The sequence below is a fragment of the Macrotis lagotis genome, chromosome X (assembly GCF_037893015.1).
Source record: "Macrotis lagotis isolate mMagLag1 chromosome X, bilby.v1.9.chrom.fasta, whole genome shotgun sequence".
NCBI classification, from domain to species: Eukaryota; Metazoa; Chordata; class Mammalia; order Peramelemorphia; family Peramelidae; genus Macrotis; species Macrotis lagotis.
In genome coordinates, this window is record NC_133666.1 from 545,779,872 (window position 1) to 545,798,372 (window position 18,501).

General features: G+C 34.7%; 1 protein-coding gene across 4 annotated transcripts in view; it reads right to left on the reverse strand.

Annotated features, from left to right (window-relative positions):
• Nucleotides 1-18,501, reverse strand: part of TRIQK (triple QxxK/R motif containing) — a 160,451-nt gene that overhangs the window by 51,607 nt on the left and 90,343 nt on the right. The window lies entirely within an intron of this gene.

Genomic DNA, 18,501 nt, shown 5'->3' on the forward strand with positions numbered 1-18,501 from the left:
TTGATCATGGGAAAATACAACAATATCATGAATATACCCTGACTTTCAAACACCAAGACATATAAAGTAGTTATATTAAACAATTTCAAAAACAATGAATTTTTGCAATTGCCAAGGAGAAATAACCTTTCCAAAATGAAGGAAAGACAATTTGAATAATGCAGAATTATTTTGCATTTATAAGAGATTAGAAGATGAAATGGAATTGCATAGTTCATAAAAAATCAAAGGAACAAAGTTGTCACATTTACAAATATCTTCATAAACCTTAGCCTAATCATCAATTGAAAAAAGTGTATGTTAAGGAGCAGCTAGGTGGCACAGTGGATAGAGCACTGGCCCTGGAGTTCAGGAGTACCTGAGTTCATATCTGGCCTCAGTCACTTAATAATTACCTAGCTGTGTGGCCTTGGGCTAGCCACTTAACCTCATTGCCTTGCAAAAAAAACAAAAAAAAAATTATGTTAAACAAAGGGAGACATTTAAAGTATTCCTCTAAAAAGGAAGGGGAAATGGATTAAGCAAATAATACAAATATTAGAAGCAAGAAAAAGTAAGTATAATTATCAAAAAAAACACGAAGGATATATTGTTGCAATCTTTCCAACATTCTCATTTACCAGTTCTAGAAGGGCCATTGCTAGTTAAAAGACAGATGGCAGGGGGTGGCTAGGTGGATAAAGCACCGGCCTTGGAGTCAGGAGTACCTGGGTTCAAATCTGGTCTCAGACACTTAATAATTACCTAGCTGTGTGGTCTTGGGAAAGCCACTTAATCCCGTTTGTCTTGCAAAAAACTAAAAAAAAAAAAAACCAAAGGGGGGAAAAAGATAGATGGCATAAAAATTGACAAAGAGACAAATATATCTCAATTTTCTGATCATATAATGGTATAGAAAAAATTAGTGAGGCTACTAATAGTGAGTTAATTGAGAAAATAAACATATTAAAGAATTAATAGGATACAAAATAAAGTCATGAAAATCTCCAGCATTACTCTATGAACAATAACATAAATAAGGTAATAAATAATAGAAATTGAAGCTTCATTAAAAAAAATATACAAGAGGCAGCTAGGTGGCACAGTGAATAGAGCACCGGCCCTCAGGAGTACCTGAGTTCAAATTTGAACTCAGACACTTATTAATTACCTAGCTGTATAGCCTTGGGCAAGTCACTTAGCCCCATTGCCTTGCAAAAAAAATAATAAAAAATATATAAAATATCTGGGAATTTATCTCCCATGGTACACTAAGGACTTCTAGAAATATAATTACAAAATGCTACTTAAAGAAACAGAATGACAAACAATTGGAAGGATATTCATTACTCTGTTAAGCTGTCAATATAATTAAAAATGGTGCAACTTAAATTTACAGATAGAGAGATGAATTAAACTATGAAAAGAAATGCTTTATACAGTTAAGATAAAATAACAAAATTCCTTTGGAGAAAAACCCAAGTAGAACCGTCAAGGAAAATAATGTGTGTGGGGGAGTTGTACAGAAATGGAAAGAGAATAACACTTCCAGATCCAAATTTTTACTACAATGTAAAGAAATTATCATCAAAACTATTTGATAGTGGTTAAAAATGAAAAATAGATCAGTGAATCATATTATATAAGGGCAAATTAGGACAAAGTATTCAATAAATACAAGAATATAAATTAATTACTAATTAATTCGACTCACTACTCAATAAAAACTTCTAGAAAAAACAACAGGTTAATTAGGTTTCAATCAACATCTTTATATCAGATATCACAACAAGCTCAAAATGGATCATAACAGTGAACATTCTAAAAAAATAACAGAAAATAGCTTTTACAACTATGGCTTATGATGTGGGTGGGATAGTTTTTAACTACAAACATGATAATGACTTTGGTAAAAGGGGAAAAACGATAATTTTAAACACATTAAATTAAAATAATAAATAGAATCAATGAAAAGAGAAAAATAAGAGAAGTGATCAATTAAGGAAACAAAATCTTTGCAATAAATATCTCTGAGAAAGCTCTAATGTTCAAGATAAAGTGGAAACTAACACAAAGACCAAGTGCCATTTCCAAGAGGAAAAAAGTTCAAAGGATACAAACAAGAAGTATTCATATATACACATATTATAAACAATATCTATGTTCAATAAGAGAAAAGCACAATGAAAGAACTCTGATACCTCACATACAGCCAAGATGACAAAACATGGGAATGGAATATTGGAGGAATTGTAAAAAGATAGATAAACTGATAACACTATAGGTAGAATGATGAATGGGTCTGTCCATTCTGGAAAACAAATTGGAATTATGTTAAGAAAGTGACTAAAACATATACATCCTTTGACTCAGAATTCCAACTTTTAGACAGGTATTCTTCAAAAAATCAGATGCAGACAGAAGGATTTTCTGTAGCAAGGTATTCATTCCAGAAAGTATTCATTATGGTAGCACACAGCTAGAAACAAAGGATATATGTGTGTTTGTATATGTGTGTGTGTATCTATTATTGGAGAATAAATAAATAAACTGTTGTATGAGGATAAATGATATTGCTCCATTAGAAAAAACAAATATAAAAAATTCAGAGAAACATATGAAAACATGCATGAAATAAAAAAAAGTAAGGATCACAAAGAAAATATATCAACAAAGTAAATAACAATGGCAAAAATAAGGATCAATATCTAATTATAATGATCATAACTGTTTAATAGAGAGATAGCAAGGTCTAGTGGAAAGAATGCTGAATTTGGAGGCAGAAGTCCTGGATTTGAATCATGACTCTATCATTTAATGTTTTGGGGATAAGTATATGACCTCTCTGGACCTCAATTACATTGTCTGTATGAGAGTCTAAAACTGGCTGAATTCTGATGTCCCTTCAAGCTTTAGAACAATATCCCTAATATTCCTTTAGGACCATTACACTGCTCAATCAGTATATCTAAAAAATGATATGATGAAAATTATATATGAGCATAGATTTGTAATTTTTAAATTATTTGATTTCTATATTCATGAATTTAAAAAATTAAGAATTCAATTTTCTACATAATATATATCATCTTTTTACAATAGTGAAGATGTCTTTTCTTTTATTAGTTATTTCTGATAAAGTTTTTTAAGGTAAAGAAACTACTTTTTGTATTAATTTTGCATATAACACTTGGCTATTTTTTCAGCAGTCATTCTTTTTTTTAAGTATACTGACTAGAAAGTAGGTGGGAGATTTTGTTTCTTCTGCAGCCAACTGCACAATTATAAATAATTTTACAATACTTTAAACAGTGGCAGTTTAATGTGATAATTTTACATTTATAAGACATTTCTAGTTACAGTGTCAGCCTTTTTGATACTCACTTTAGTAAGGTATGTTATAAGGTATGTTATAAAGAATTAGTTCTAAGAACCATTCATCACTGTCATTTAAGTAGTTGACAAGCTAAAACTTTTAGTGGGAAAGGATATTTGAGGAAATGGTTGAAATGATTTTTCAGAATAAAAATGTACTTAGTTTATCAAGATACAAGTATTACCAATAACAAGAATCTAAATATTAATAGTCTTAATAAGGAAATACATCAACTTCAAAACATTACCATCCCTAGGATTATATACAGTGACTTGTGAGGAAGTCATCTATCTAGCCCACTTACAATTTTAGTTCCCCAAAGAATTATGAGCTTCAGTTTGCTCATAATTTAAGCTCCATCTCTTCACCATAAATACCAACTGACAGGTTTTAAGTAAAAAATGAAAGATGGCAATAGTAGGTTACTTAAAAGTGTAAAAGGAAATGCATATTTATGAGTTCTTATAGCACTGGTTTATGGAATTCAGAACTCAAGGTGAAGTAATGTCTTAAATGCATATCAGGAAATACAATTTTACCTTCATTTGACATAACTGAAAAAGCCAGAGTAGGCAAAAACCAACAGTGAGTCCTCATTCAGACTTGTATGATATGCATTAAGGTATTAATGCATAAAAAGTGGTGATTATAAGTAAAAAGTAAAGATATTTCCCTTAATGTATACTATTAATGCAATAATGATAGAAAGTTTAACCTAGTCTTTTTTTATTTAAACTAACTTAGAGATTTATAGTAGCAACTTCAAGTTAGAAACAGATATAAAATGAGCTACTCTCCTTATCTCAACAATTGATTTTTTTATTTATTAAAATGCAAAGATCAGAATCTTCAGCAACTGCAAAAGAGTGTCCTCAGTTATCAAAATTAATGAAATAGTGATTCATCCTCCAAACAAGTAGGAAATCTTTATAATCATTTATATTTTATTTTGAAATTTATGATTATATTTATAGTGAATTTTCTATTCTAATTTTTACACAGAGGGTACTCTGAATGCATATTGTAACATGTATACCTGTATGATCCCTGTTATGTGCTCCTAAAAGTTCAACATAAGGGGTCCATCCAACACCAGTTCAGCTTCTCATTCTATCACATAATTCCTTGTTCTTCTTTGGAGCTCCTCACTAGTCATATATTGTAGCTTGCTCATATCCAACAGATATCTTATAGCATGCTGTTTGATAAAATGCTAATATTTTAAAAGAGTTTTTTGCTATCATGGGAAACTTAAGCATCAGTAAAAGTGCTCTGAATTTCGTGAAAGCAAGAAAATCTACTCTTTTCTTGTTCTAGTTCTAGAATCAATTCATTGTATATCTGTATTGCCTGTTCCAGAAATACACACTACTGGATAAATTTCAATTAAATAGAGTGAATACTGCATGCTGAAATCTATTTTTTATTCCCTTAGCCTTTCTTCTGTGGATGGATAGGTCAGATTCCATTGAGAGATTTGAACTCTTCTTCCATAAGTCTCAACCACTTGACCTTAATAAAAGCAGGAAAATATGATCCACAAATAGGAACCCCTAACTATTCATAGAGAATCCCTCCTTGACTCATAATAAAAAACAATACAATGGAATCTTAAAATTCATCTTTCATTTAATTGTGAAATTGTAGATATAGTAGTCTATTGTTTAATATTGCTTGTAAAAACTTGCCTTTCCTATAAAATATTCTCCTCAAGAATGACTTAATTCATGTATATACGACTCTCAAAAACATTTGTATAAATGAGAGAGGCATAGAAGTGGATAATTATTGGTATTTTTGGTCAACTTTTTCTGTTTTATTAAGGCTCAAGATTCTTTTCATACTTTTTGTATCTTTCCCCCCTTCAGATATTAGTCTATCAATTCTCTCACAACTGTATTGCCACTATGTTCCCCCTTTCCTTCCTTCCTTTCCCCATTCCTTCCTTTTGCCTTCCTCCTTCCCTTCCTTATTTCCTTCCTTCCTTCTTCCTTTCTTCCTTTCCCTCCACTCCTCCTACTCTTCTTCCTCCTGCTCCTTCTCTTCCTCCTGAATAAAACTGGAGTGCACTTTCTCTTTAATTTAGAATATGGATTGAAATATCAAGCAGACTAGGTTCTCACATATAAAATTGGGAAAATATAAGTAGCCTGAGAATAAGAAAGCTGAAGCAATTCCAGTATAATCAGCTTTATTCTCCTTCTTCCATTACTCAGAATCTTGTTTTGATAAGACTTGATGGAAAATAGAAAATGATAAATAAATTAAATTTTAATTTTTCAAAAATGTATAATCATTCACTGGACAAAGCATCCCACTTTCAATTCTCTTAAATCAGCATTTCATCTTCTTTATGTAGTATATAAACCACACTTGAAATGCACTCCTCAATCATTGTCTTTTAGAATCTTTCTTTTCCTTTAAGGTTCAATTCAGTAATCACTTCAAGAAGTCTTTCCAGATCACTAGTTGTTAGTAAACACTATCTGCTAAAATTTCTTTGTATTTATTTACCTATTTACTTGATACTTCCACATAAGCTGCTTGAGGGCAGGGCCCAATTGTTTTGATATTGTTATTGTTGCTGTTTTTCTCTTTGCAGTTCTAGCATTAATAAAAGATCCCTGCACAGGAGCATTCACTTAATAATAAATCCATGTTGAATTGAACTACTGAATTTAACACTTTTAGATGAGACATTTTAGTTCAATTTAATGACTCATCTCTAGACACTTATGTGTAAGGATAATGAATAATACATAATCTCTGTCCTCAGGATTAAACATTACTAGGGTAGATAACATAGGAATGCCAATATATCTAATAAAATTAGAATATAATAAAGACAGAGAAGTGGTACAAAGTATTGTGGTAAATCTGAGGAAGCAACAATAAATTCTAGGGAATAGGGATTGGTAATAAAAGACTTTGTGTAGGAAATGATCAGGCCTCCAAAAGATAGAAGAATGTTCAAATACAAAAATTATCTTCTAAAAGCTCTTCTGACAATGTCATTATTCTGATGAAGAAACTTTAATGGAACTCTATTTCCTCTAGCATAAAAATATAAACTATTCAGTTTGGCACTTAAAATACTTCAGAATTTACCTCCAACTTCCCTTTCCAGGATTATTGCCTGATAAGTCTCTTTACTCATTGTACCACTGAAAGGCATAGATCACATCTGCATTGGACCCATTCCTGGAATGCACACCTTTTTCATATCCACATCTTTGAATCCTTTGATTCTTTGAGCAGTTAATTAAGGCAAAATTCCCTCTTTAATCATTTCTGTCATTATAATTCTTTTCCTCCTCTCAACTTATCCTCTGTATCATTTGGAGTCCTAATACACAGTGTGGGCCCCTAGGAAATGGATACACCAAATTTAAGATACAATGTGACTCTATATTTCCTAAATGTATAATTCTAAAGATGATACCAATGTGTGTTTGTTTTTAATAATTAACCAGAAAACACAATTAGTTCAAATTAAATGACATTGTAAGAAAGTAAATAGCATCAGAATATTTCCTTCACAAATGTGGAGAATATTCATATAAATACCTACAGCTTCATTGGGAAAAAGTGAACATATGTAGGGAATCTTCATGGAGAGGTACAAATATGGGGAACATATATGGCCAAGGACTATATGTGAAGCAATGGTGTTATAATATATATGTGGCCAGAATGCACCTGTAGAGAGGAACACATAAAGGAAAAGTGGGGCCAAGGCACATGAATGGAGGAGCGGCTCACACCCACATGCCACTGATGGATGACACTGGTCCTACCAGGTCTATCCCTCCTGATCGCAATAGCAGATGGAATGCTGTCCAAATGACTTTTAGATGCCACTCCATCGGGTCATGCTCTGAAGTATTCTCAGGCTCCTTTGGTCACTGCTCTATGGGATAGAGCATTTGTCAGAAGCTGATGGGCTGGATGCTACTCTGCTGCTCTGTTCTATCAATCACATCAGATGTACCTGCTTGACACTGTTCTGCCTCCAACTTCTAGGTCAACTGAAAACCTTTTTTTTTTTGTAGGTTTTTGCAAGGCAAATGGGGTTAAGTGGCTTGCCCAAGGCCACACAGCTAGGTAATTATTAAGTGTCTGAGACCGCATTTAAACCCAGGTACTCCTGACTCCAGGGCCAGTGCTTTATCCACTATGCCACCTAGCCACCCCAACTGAGAAACTTGAAAGTTTCTTCTTCAAGAAATGAATGGGTGCTGCCATATGCTGTCAGCTTAGCAATGATATATGTTTCCAGACACCTTTAGTAAAAGTGGAAACAAAAAGTCTCCTCTTTATTTCTTCTTTCTTGCTTTTGCAGATTCTTGGTTCTAAAGTCTCTAATTGTCCCAACAGAAGATTTTCAGTTCCAAGCACTAAGACATTTGGGGAAAAAAAGAACAGTCTCTTCCCAACTGCTTCAATCCCTTCATCTTAATCTTTTCTTTGGCTTCTTCTTCCTGATCCAGGGGATTGAGTCTTATTACTAAAAGTTTACTTTACTTTATGGTATACATTCTGTTAATGAACAGGTTTATAAAGTGCTGGTGATCACAAAACACTGGTGATACAAATACAAGCAAAAAGAAATACTGTGCCTGCCTCACGGAGTTTACTTTCTCAAGGAGGAAGATGGTGCACAAAAAAAGGTTTTAAAATTTGGAAAGACTGAAACAGTGCCTTCCAGGGGAAGCAAGGGGATCAAGATGATCAGCCCGGGGTTTCCTCCCAAAATGTAGACCTAAAGAGGATCATACTAATGGGAGAAGAGGGCCAGTGTGGTGGAAGGACATTCTAGGGTGAGACAGATGGATATACAAAGGTAAGAATACCCAAGATGTTGAAGAATGTTATAGGAAAGTTTAGAAATGGTGGAAAAGTTTGAAAAGTCAGAGCAAAACTGGGATGGTTGAGAAGAAATGAAGGTTGGCTGACTCAGTCACCTGCACAAAATGGGAGATCTTGGGAGGAACCTAGCAATAGGAGAAACATAAATGACAACAGGAGAGGATGAAATTAACAGGAGTGAGGAGAACCAAAGCACTAGAAAAACAATCAGGGTAAGATAGAAGAACCTGAGGTATGATGATAAAATTATATTTCTAATGTTATTTTTTCAATTATGTAAAAAGATAGCTTTTTAACACTCATCTTTATATGAGCTTTTGTTTTCCAACTTTTTCTACCACCTGCCTTTCTCTCACCTCTCCCCTTGTTAATGAATAAGCTGACATAGATTATACAAGTACAACCATGTTAAACAAATTTACATATTAATCATGTTGTGAAAGACGAATCAGCACTAAAGGGGAAGAAACCAATATGATAAAGAAGAAAAAAATAAAGTAAGTCTTAAAAAGTGAACACAGTATGCTTTACATTCCAACTTCATAGGTTTTTTTTTCTCTACATATGGATAGCATTTCTATCACAAGTCTTTTAGAATTGTCCTTGATCAACTTCTGGTAAAGATAGCAGAAAGAAGCCAGGCATTATCTTAAGCTCTCCTGACTTTCCCTCAGAACTAACAAGAATCAAGCCTCTTAACAAAATTTGGATCCATAAAACCCAGAGAAGAACCTAGGAGAAGACTAACTACCATCAACGTTTGTCTCAGGGGAGCATACGTGAGCCAGGGAAAGAGGGCAGGGAGCCAGCAGTGGGGTGAGACCTGGGGACAAACTTGAGAACAGCCAGGTGAGAGCTCCAGTGCAGAAGTGGTTACTGTGTGGAGTAGGTCTAGACATCGATCCAGTCAGTTCGACTGGTCTGGAAGACAAGGGAATGCAAACCTGCCATGTTTTCAGCAAAGCCCCCATGTTTCCAGTTGAGACCCCCCCCCATTCCTGTGGGAGAAAGTGACTCTTCCCTAACCAAACACAGTAGCCCACCCACCCACCCAACTCCCCCAGTCTCAGGTATGGGTAGCAGATCTCCAGTCCTGGTGAAGGATTAAACAGTATAACTATCTAGCCTGAGGGCCAAACTCACTTTGTTCAAGGATAATGGGATCCTTTTGCTCCCCTCACCTCCCCAGGCCCAGAGAGTGGGCCTCTAATCAAGGTTACAACACTCCAGAGAAAGTGTTTAACATCCCCTAATGGGTAGCCCACATGGAGTTCCTAAGCCCAGTGAACAAAGCCTCTAAGGACGCCACACCAAAGGTCTGTGAACCAGCCTCTCCCCTATCAAAAGATCCTAGGAAAATGAAGAGGGGCCAGTGGATAGCGGGGCCCACTGAATGCTACCTGGAAGACAGGAATGCTAACTCAGAGAGAACTAGAGCTTCAGAGGAGAATATGAATTAGTCTCTGACCCAGAAAGACTTCATAGAAGAGATCAGGAGGGAGTTTAAAAATCAAATGGAAAAACTGGGTAAAGAAACACAAGAAAAAATTAACACTTTGTAAGAGAAAATTATTTTGCAACAAGAAAATGAAAATACAATAGGACAAACGCAAAAAAGAAAATAATTCTCTTAAAACCACAATTGGGGGACGGTTGGGCTGCACAATGGATACAGCACCAGCCCTGGAGTCAGGAGTACCTGAGTTCAAATCCGGCCTCAGACCCTTAATAATTACATAGCTGTGTGGCTTTGGGCAAGCCACTTAACCCCATTTGCCTTGCAAAAAACATTAAAAAAAACACAATTGGGCAAATGAAACATTTCTTCACAAATAGAATTAAACAATTGGAAAAGGAGTTGCAAAGGGTAAATGAAGAAAATCATTTTCTAACAAAAGATTGTAATCTGTGGGACCTAATGACTTCATGAGACAACAGGAATCTGTTAAACAAAATCAAAAGAAAAACACACAAAAAAAGAAGAAAATATAAATTACTTCATTGGCAAAACAACTGACCTGGAAAATAGATTCAGGAGAAACAATTTAAGAATCACTGGGGGTTCCTGAAAACATTGAGGAGAAAAAAAGCCTGGACTCCATACTACAGGATACAGTGAAGGAGAATAGCTCTGCTATCATGGTACTAGAGGACAAAATAGTTATTGAAAGAATACATTGATCCCCTCCTGACAGGGTTCTCAAAATGAAAACACAAATGAATATTGTGGCCAAACTCCAGAACTATCAGATAATAGAGAAAATCCTGCAAGCAGCCAGAAGAAAAAAACAATTTAAATACCAAAGAGTCAAAGTATGGATTACACAGGACCTGGCTGAATCAATATTAAGGGATCAAAGAGTCTAGGATATGATATTCTGAAGAGCAAGGGAGCCTGGAATGCAGCCAAGAATTCACTATCCAGAAAAAACTGAGCCTTCTCTTCCAGGGGAAAAGATGGACATTTAATGAAAAAAGAGACTTCAAACTTTTCCTGATGAAAAGACCATACATGGAAAATATGGACTTCAAACTGAAGACTCAAGAGATACATTGAAAAGGTAAAAAAGGAAAAGAAAAAAAACCTTATCCAATAAGATGAAACTGACTATATCCCCACCTGGGAGAAAGATTCTCATAACTCTTGAGAATTGTAACTCTATTAGAGAGAATATACTTAGCCAGAAGTAAGGGACATTCATGACTTGTACATGACTATAATAAAATGATTTTAAAATGATATCTCCTTAAAAGGGGGGGGGTCAGTAAATAGAGAGGAAGATCGAGGAGACTGAATGGGGTAAATTATATCACATGAAGGGGTGCAAAGGATCTACTGCAATAGAGGGGAATAAGGGAGGGGATGAGAACCACCTAAATTTTACCTACACGGGGACTTCACTGAAAACATGGCAGGGTTGTGGCCCTTGTCTTCCAGGGTAAGATTTGGCTCAAAGAAGGTTTAACACACACACAAACTCAGTTAAATTTAGGGAGGGAGGGAGACAGGAAGTGACAGAAGGAAGGGAAAGAAGAAGGGGCAAAGGGAAAGTGGAAAGAAATGGGAGGAGGGTTGATATAAGGAGGCAAACACACTGAAAGAAGTCAGAAAAAAATACTGGAAAATAGGAATAAGGTAAAAAAGGGGGGGGGGAATAGAAACAGAGGGAAGATAGCATGGAGGGCAAGGAAGAGTCAGTAATTACAACTCTGAATGTGAATGGGATGAATAAAGCATAAGTGGATAGCAGAGTGGATTAAAAAATCAAAATCCTACAATATGCTGCTTATAAGAAACTCATTTGAAGCAGAGACATATAGAGTAAAGGTTGTAGCAGAATAGATTATGCTTCAGCTGAAGAGAAAAAAGCAGGGGTATCAATTCTTATCTCAGACAAAACAGCTGCAAAAATTATCTCATTAAAAGAAATAAGGAAGGAAATTATATCCTCCTAAAAGGTACCTTAGACAATGAAGCAATTTCAATACTAAATATGTATGCATCAAGAGCTATAGCATCCAAATTATTAGAGGCTAAGCTGAATGAGTTAGAGGAAGACATAAACAGCAAAACTCTACTGGTGGGAGACCTCAACCTGCCTCTCTCAGAGTTAGATAAATCTAACCATAAAATAAACAAGAAGGAAGTTAACGAGGTAAATGGAATGTTAGAAAACCTAGACACGATAGATCTTTGGAGAAAGTTGAACAGGGATAGAAAAGAATATATATATATTTTTTTCCTTCAGTACATGGCACCTACATAAAAACTGACCATGTACAAGGGCATTAAAAATCTCATAACCAAATACAGAAAGGCAGAAATAGTGAATATTTCCTTTTCACACCATCATGCAATAAAAATCATATGTAATAGTGGGCAATGGACAGATAAACTAATTGGAAACTAAATAACATTTTAAAGAATGAGTGAATCAAGCAACAAATTATAGACAGAATTAATAACTTCATCCTAAACAATGACAATAATGAGGCAACATACCAAAATTTATGGGATACAGCTAGAGCAGTTATTAGGGGATATATTATATCTCTAAATACTTACATGAATAAATTAGAGAAAGAAGAAATCAATGAACTAAGCATGCAACTATAAATAGAGAAAGAACAAATTAAAATGCCAATTAAATACTAAATTAGAAATTCTAAAAATTAAAGGAGAAATTAATAAAATCAAAACAAGAAACCTATTGAATTAATAAATAAAACCAAGAGTTGGCTTTATAAAAAAACAATAAAATAGATAGACTTTAGGTTAATTTTTGATTAAAAAAAGAAGAAAGCCAAATTTCTAGGATCAAAAATGAAAAGGTGAACTCGCCACCAGTGAGTAGGAAATTAAAGTTTAATTCAGAACTATTTTGCCCAACTGTACACTAATAAATTGATAACGTAAGAGAAGTTGATGAATATTTACAAAAATATAAGTTGCCTAACTTAAATAAAGAGGAAATTGAATACCTACATAACCCTATCCCAGTAAAAGAAATTCAAAAAGCCATCAATGCACTCCCTAAGAAAAAAATCTCCAGGGCCAGATGGATTCACAAGTGAATTCTATCAAAAATTTAAGGAATAATTGGTTTCAATCTTATATAAACTGTTTGGAAAAATAGGTGAAGGTGAAACTCTTCCTAATTCCTTCTATGACACCAATATGGTGATACCTAAATCAGGCAAAGTCAAAACAAACAAAGAAAATTATAGACTAATTTCCCTATGAATATGGATGTAAAAATCTTAAATAAAATCTTAACAAAGTGATAACAGTAAGTTATCACTGGTTAAAACACTATAACCAAGCAGGATTTATTCCAGGAATGCAGGATTGGTTCGATATTACTAAAACTGTCAGTATAATTGACTATATCAAAAACAAACCTAACAGAAATCATATAATTATCTCAAAAGATGCCGAAAAAGCCTTTGACAAAATACAGCAACCATAAACAAAATACTAGAGAGCATAGGAATAAATGGATTGTTCCTCAGAATAAGAAGTATCTATCTGAAACCATCAATAAGCATTATATACAATGGGGATAAGCTAGAGGCATTCCTAATAAGAACAGGGGTACAACAAGGATATGCATTTTCACAAGTACTATTCAATATTGCATTAGAAATGATTCAGCAATATGAGAAGAAAAAGAAATTGAACGAATTCGAATTGGGAAGGAAGAAACAAAAGTCTCAGTCTTCGCAGATGACATGATGGGTATACCTAGAGAACCATAAAAATCATCTAAAAAACTACTGGAAACACCTAGCAACTTTAGCAAAGTTGCAGGATATAAAAATAAACCCATATAAATCCTCAGCATTTCTATATATTACTACCAAGATACAGCAACAAGAACTAGAAAGAGAAATCCCATTTAACATAACTTCAGACAATATAACATACTTGGGTGTCTACCAGCCAAAGCAGACTCAGACACTCCATGAAAACAAACATAAAACAGTTTTCACACAAATAAAATCAGGTTTAAATAACTGGGCAAATGTCAACTGCTCGTGGATAGGCTGTGCTAATATAATAGAAATGGCAATTCTACTTAAATTAAACTACTTAGTAATATAGTAAACTACTTTAGTAATATACCAATCAAACTTCCAAAAAATTACTTTAATAAATGAGCTGGAAAAAATTGTAACTACATTCATATGGAGAAACAAAAAGTCAAGAATATGATGGGATTTAATAAAAGAAAAAAAGTGCAAAAGAAGGTGGCTTAGCCTTACCAGATGTAAAATGATATTATAAAGCATCATCAAAGCTGTCCAGTACTGACTAAGAAATAGAGTGGTGTTTCAGTGTAATTGACTGGGTGCAAAAGAGACAGCAGGAAATGATTATGGCAATCTGCTAATAAACCAAAGGAGTCCAGCTTCTGAGATAAGAACTCATTCTTTGATAAAAAAAACTATTGGGAAAACTGGAAGATAGTATGGCAGATACTAAATATACAAGATAAAATACAATATTAAAGGCAAACTAGGAGAACAAGTAATATTTTCCCTGTCAGATCTCTGGAAAGGGGAGCAGTTTAAGACCAAGGAAGAGACAGAGAACATCATAAAAAAAGCAAACTGGATAATTTTGATTATATTAAATTAAAAGGCTTTTGTACAAACTAAACCATTATAACAAAGATCGAAATAAATGTAGTAAATTAGGAAACAATTTTTACAACTAGTGTTTCTAACAAGGACTAATATATAGACAAGGACTAATATATATATATATATATATATATATATATATATATATATATATATGTACAGAGAAAGAGAGAAAAGTGAGTCAAATTTATAAAAAAAAACAATAAGCCAATCTCCAATTGACAAATGATCAAAGGTTATGCAAAGGCAATTTGTAGATGAGGGACTCAAAGCTATTTATAGTCATATAAAAAATTGCTCTAAATCATTACTGATTAGATAAATGTAAATTAAAATATCTCTAAGGTACCACTTCCTACCTCTCAGATTGGCCAATATGACCAGAAAGGACAAGGACCAATTTTGGAAGGGATGTGGGAAAACTGGGACACTAATGCATTTTTGGTGGAATTGTGAACTGATCAACCCTTTCTGGAAAGTAATTTGGAATTAGGCTCAAAGGGCAATAAAAATTTGCATACCCTTTGATCCAGCAATACCACTACTGGATCTATACCCTGAAGAGATCACGAAAAAAGGGTAAAAATATCACTTGTACAAAAATATTCATAGCAGCTGTATTTGTGGGGACAAAGAACTAGAAATTGAGGGGATCTTCATCAATTGGGGAATGGCTAAAGAAAAGAGAATTGTGCTTGACCATTGAACTGCTGAGAGGAACTGAATCTGTAAACATTCATCATCTCACAACGTTGTTGCTAATTTAGAGAATGTTCTCCTGGTTTTGCTCAATTGACTCAGCATCAGTTTATGAAAGTCTTTTCAGGCTTTTCTGATGTCACCTGCTCATATTTTCTGTAGTTTTCCATCTCATCCATAAACCATACTTTGTTTAATCATTCCCCAACAGATTTGGGATGCCTCATTTCTTTTCCGCTACAAAAAGAGATATAAATATTTTTGTCTGATCAATTTTTATTTTGAGAAATATTCATCCATTTCACTTATATTATCAGATTTATTGGCAAACAGTTGGGCTATATTGCTCTGAATTATTCATTTTTAATTTCTGTCTCAGTGGTGGTGTTTTTTTCAGGTGTTTTTGCAAAGCAAATGGGTTTAAGTGAATTGCCCAAGGCCATACAGCTAGGTAATTATTAAATGTCTGAGGCTGGATTTGAACTCAGGTACTCCTGACTCCAGGGCCAGTGTTCTATCCACTGCACCACCTAGCCACCCCAAAAACTAAGTCTTAATTTTCTTAGTTCAATAGTTTTCTTTCTATTTTATTAATCTCTCCCTTGATTTTCAGAACATCTAATTTGTTATGCAATTGAGGATTTTTAATTTATTCTTTTTCTAGCTCTTTTAGTTGCATGCCCATTCATTGCATGCCCAATTCATTGATCTCTTTTTTCTTTATTTTATTCATATAAACATTTAGAGATATCAAATTTCCCCTAATAACTGCTTTTGGCTTTATTCCAAAAGTTTTGGCATGATGTCTAATCATTGTCATTGCCTGTGATAAAATTATTGATTTTCTTTGATTTGTTGTTATTTAACTTCCAATTAATTTCTAGTGTATCTTTCCATGGTCCTTTATTACACAAAACTTTTATTGCATCATGATCTGAAAAAGATGTATTTAATATATCTGTCTTTCTGCATTTGATTATGATATTTTTTATGACCTAATTCATGAACAATTTGGAGTTTGAACTTTACCATTTTCAAAAAAATCTAATCCTCTCTCCTTCTCCCAAGTGTGGGGGGAGGGGACAGGCATGGAGGAAGAGGCAGAGATAATACCTAGCCAATAGATCTCTGTTTTTGACCTTTGTCTTTACCTCATTCCTGGGTATTTCATGTAAATACGGCCACTCAAATTATAAGCACATTGCATACTAGGAAGATAAAAATATACAATCAGTTAGGTTATATACTGTAAGTAAATAGATAAGTATCTGCTTGCAAGTGATAGGTTCCCCAAAGAATGGGAGCTCCTTTAAGGACAGGGACTCCTTTATGTCTTGTCATAGTATTCCCAGAACCTAGCAGAGTTCCTTCAATAGGGCAAATATCTAATAAATTCTTGTTGAAGAGGACTGGGTTAGGATAATACATTTCAGATATAGAAAGCAGCAAAAGAAAATATTTAGGAGATGAATGTTGAACAGCAAATGGTTCAGTACAGTAGGCAAAAGTACATGAAAAGAAGAGCAGGAAACAAGATGGCAGAGTGAAGGCAGGAAATCCTAGCAGCTTTCCTCCAGACCACTCCAAATACCTCTAACAACTCTAAATCTTAGGGTGGCAGTACCCATAGAAAGACTGAATGAAACAATTTTCCAACCTGAGACAACTTGGATGAGCTGTGGGAAAGGTCTGTTACAGTGAAGTTAGAAAGGGCATATAGAGCAGCAGCACAGCCTGGCTATACCAGAGTGAACCCAGGTCTAGCCATCCAGGATCAGCTCACAGGGAGCCTGGGACCCTGGGAGGGAGGCATCTGGGTCCATGGCGGGGCGGAGCGGGGGGCAGTTTCCAGACCTCTCAGCTCAGGGATTGCCACACCAAAGTAAGCATGGAGCCCAAAACCACTGCAGGCCTCAGTGCCAGCTGGAAACAGGGACAGGTCTGGGGAGCCACAAGCAGGGAACCACCTGGCAGCTGCTTCCAGAATACTCAATTCATGGTTGGTAAGGGGGTCAGGGGAGATTGCAGAGTTCTCTTTACTATCTCTGAGGCAGGACTCTGTGGTTTTTCCCATACTCGGATCCAGATTGGAATCTGGGCTACCACAGAGGAGGCAGGTCCCTCCTCACAGCTCCAGAACAAAGGAGGGTGCTTGTGAACACACACAGATCAAAGCAGTGGAGGGGGCTTATGATCACCCACAGACCAGAGCAGTCAGACAATGTCCTAAGACCTTGAGGAAATTGGGGTCTCCCTGAAAACAGCTGCAAAAACATTCAAAAGCTTAACCAAAAAAAAAAAGCTAAAACCATGTCATAGGCTGGGGAAATAAACAAACAAGAGAAGAAAAAAAATCTGACCATAGACAATTACTTTAGTTCTATGCAAGATCAAAATACCCATTGAGAAGATAACAAAATCAGTCTCCAAGAAAAAAAAATATGAAGTGGTCTCAGACAATCAAAAAATATTTTTTAAAAGCAAGGAAGGGAGGTAGAGGAAAAAGTGGGAATAGAATTGAGAGTAATGCAGGAAAATCATGAAAACCAAGTCAGCAGCTTGGTGAAGGAATTACCAAAAAATACTGAAGAAAATAATATCTTAAAAACCAGTTTAGGTCAAATGGAAAAAGCAGTCCAAAAGGCCAATGATGCCTTAAAAGCAGAATTGGCCAGATACAAAAAGAGATACAAAAGCTCTCTTGTGAAAAATAATTTCTTCAATTGCAGATTAGAGCTAAAGTAAGTTGATGACTTTGTGAGAAATCAAGAAACAATAAAAACCAAAAGAATGAAAAAACTAGAAGAAAATGTGAACTATCTCATTGGAAAAACAAATGACCTGGAAAAGAGATACAAGAGAGATAATTTAAAAATTATTGGGCTACCTGAAAGGCATGACCAGAAAAAGAGCCTAGACCTCATTTTTCAATAAATTCTACATGAAAATTTCCCTGATATCCTAGAAGCAGAGGGTAAAAGAGAAATTGAGGGAATCCTTGATCACTTCCTGAAAGATCCCAAAATAAAAACTCCTAGGAATATTATAGGCAAATTTCAGAACCACAAAGTCAAGGAGAAAATATTGTGAGCAGGCAGAAAGAAACAATTTAAATATCATGGAGTCTGGATAACACAAGTTTTAGTAGCTTCTACATTAAGGATTGTAGGCCTTAGAATATGATATTCCATAAGGAAAAGAATTGGGATTACAACTAAGAATCTACTACCCAGCAAAACTGAACATCCTCTACCAGGGGAAAAGATGGACATTCAATGAAATAGGGGACTTTCTTACAATCCTGAAGAAATAATCAGAGCTGAATAGAAAGCTTGATCTTCAAGGACAAGACTCAGAGAGGGTGGTCAGGAAGGGAAAATCATGAGGGATATAATGATATTGAAATGCATGTATTCCTGCATGAGAAGATG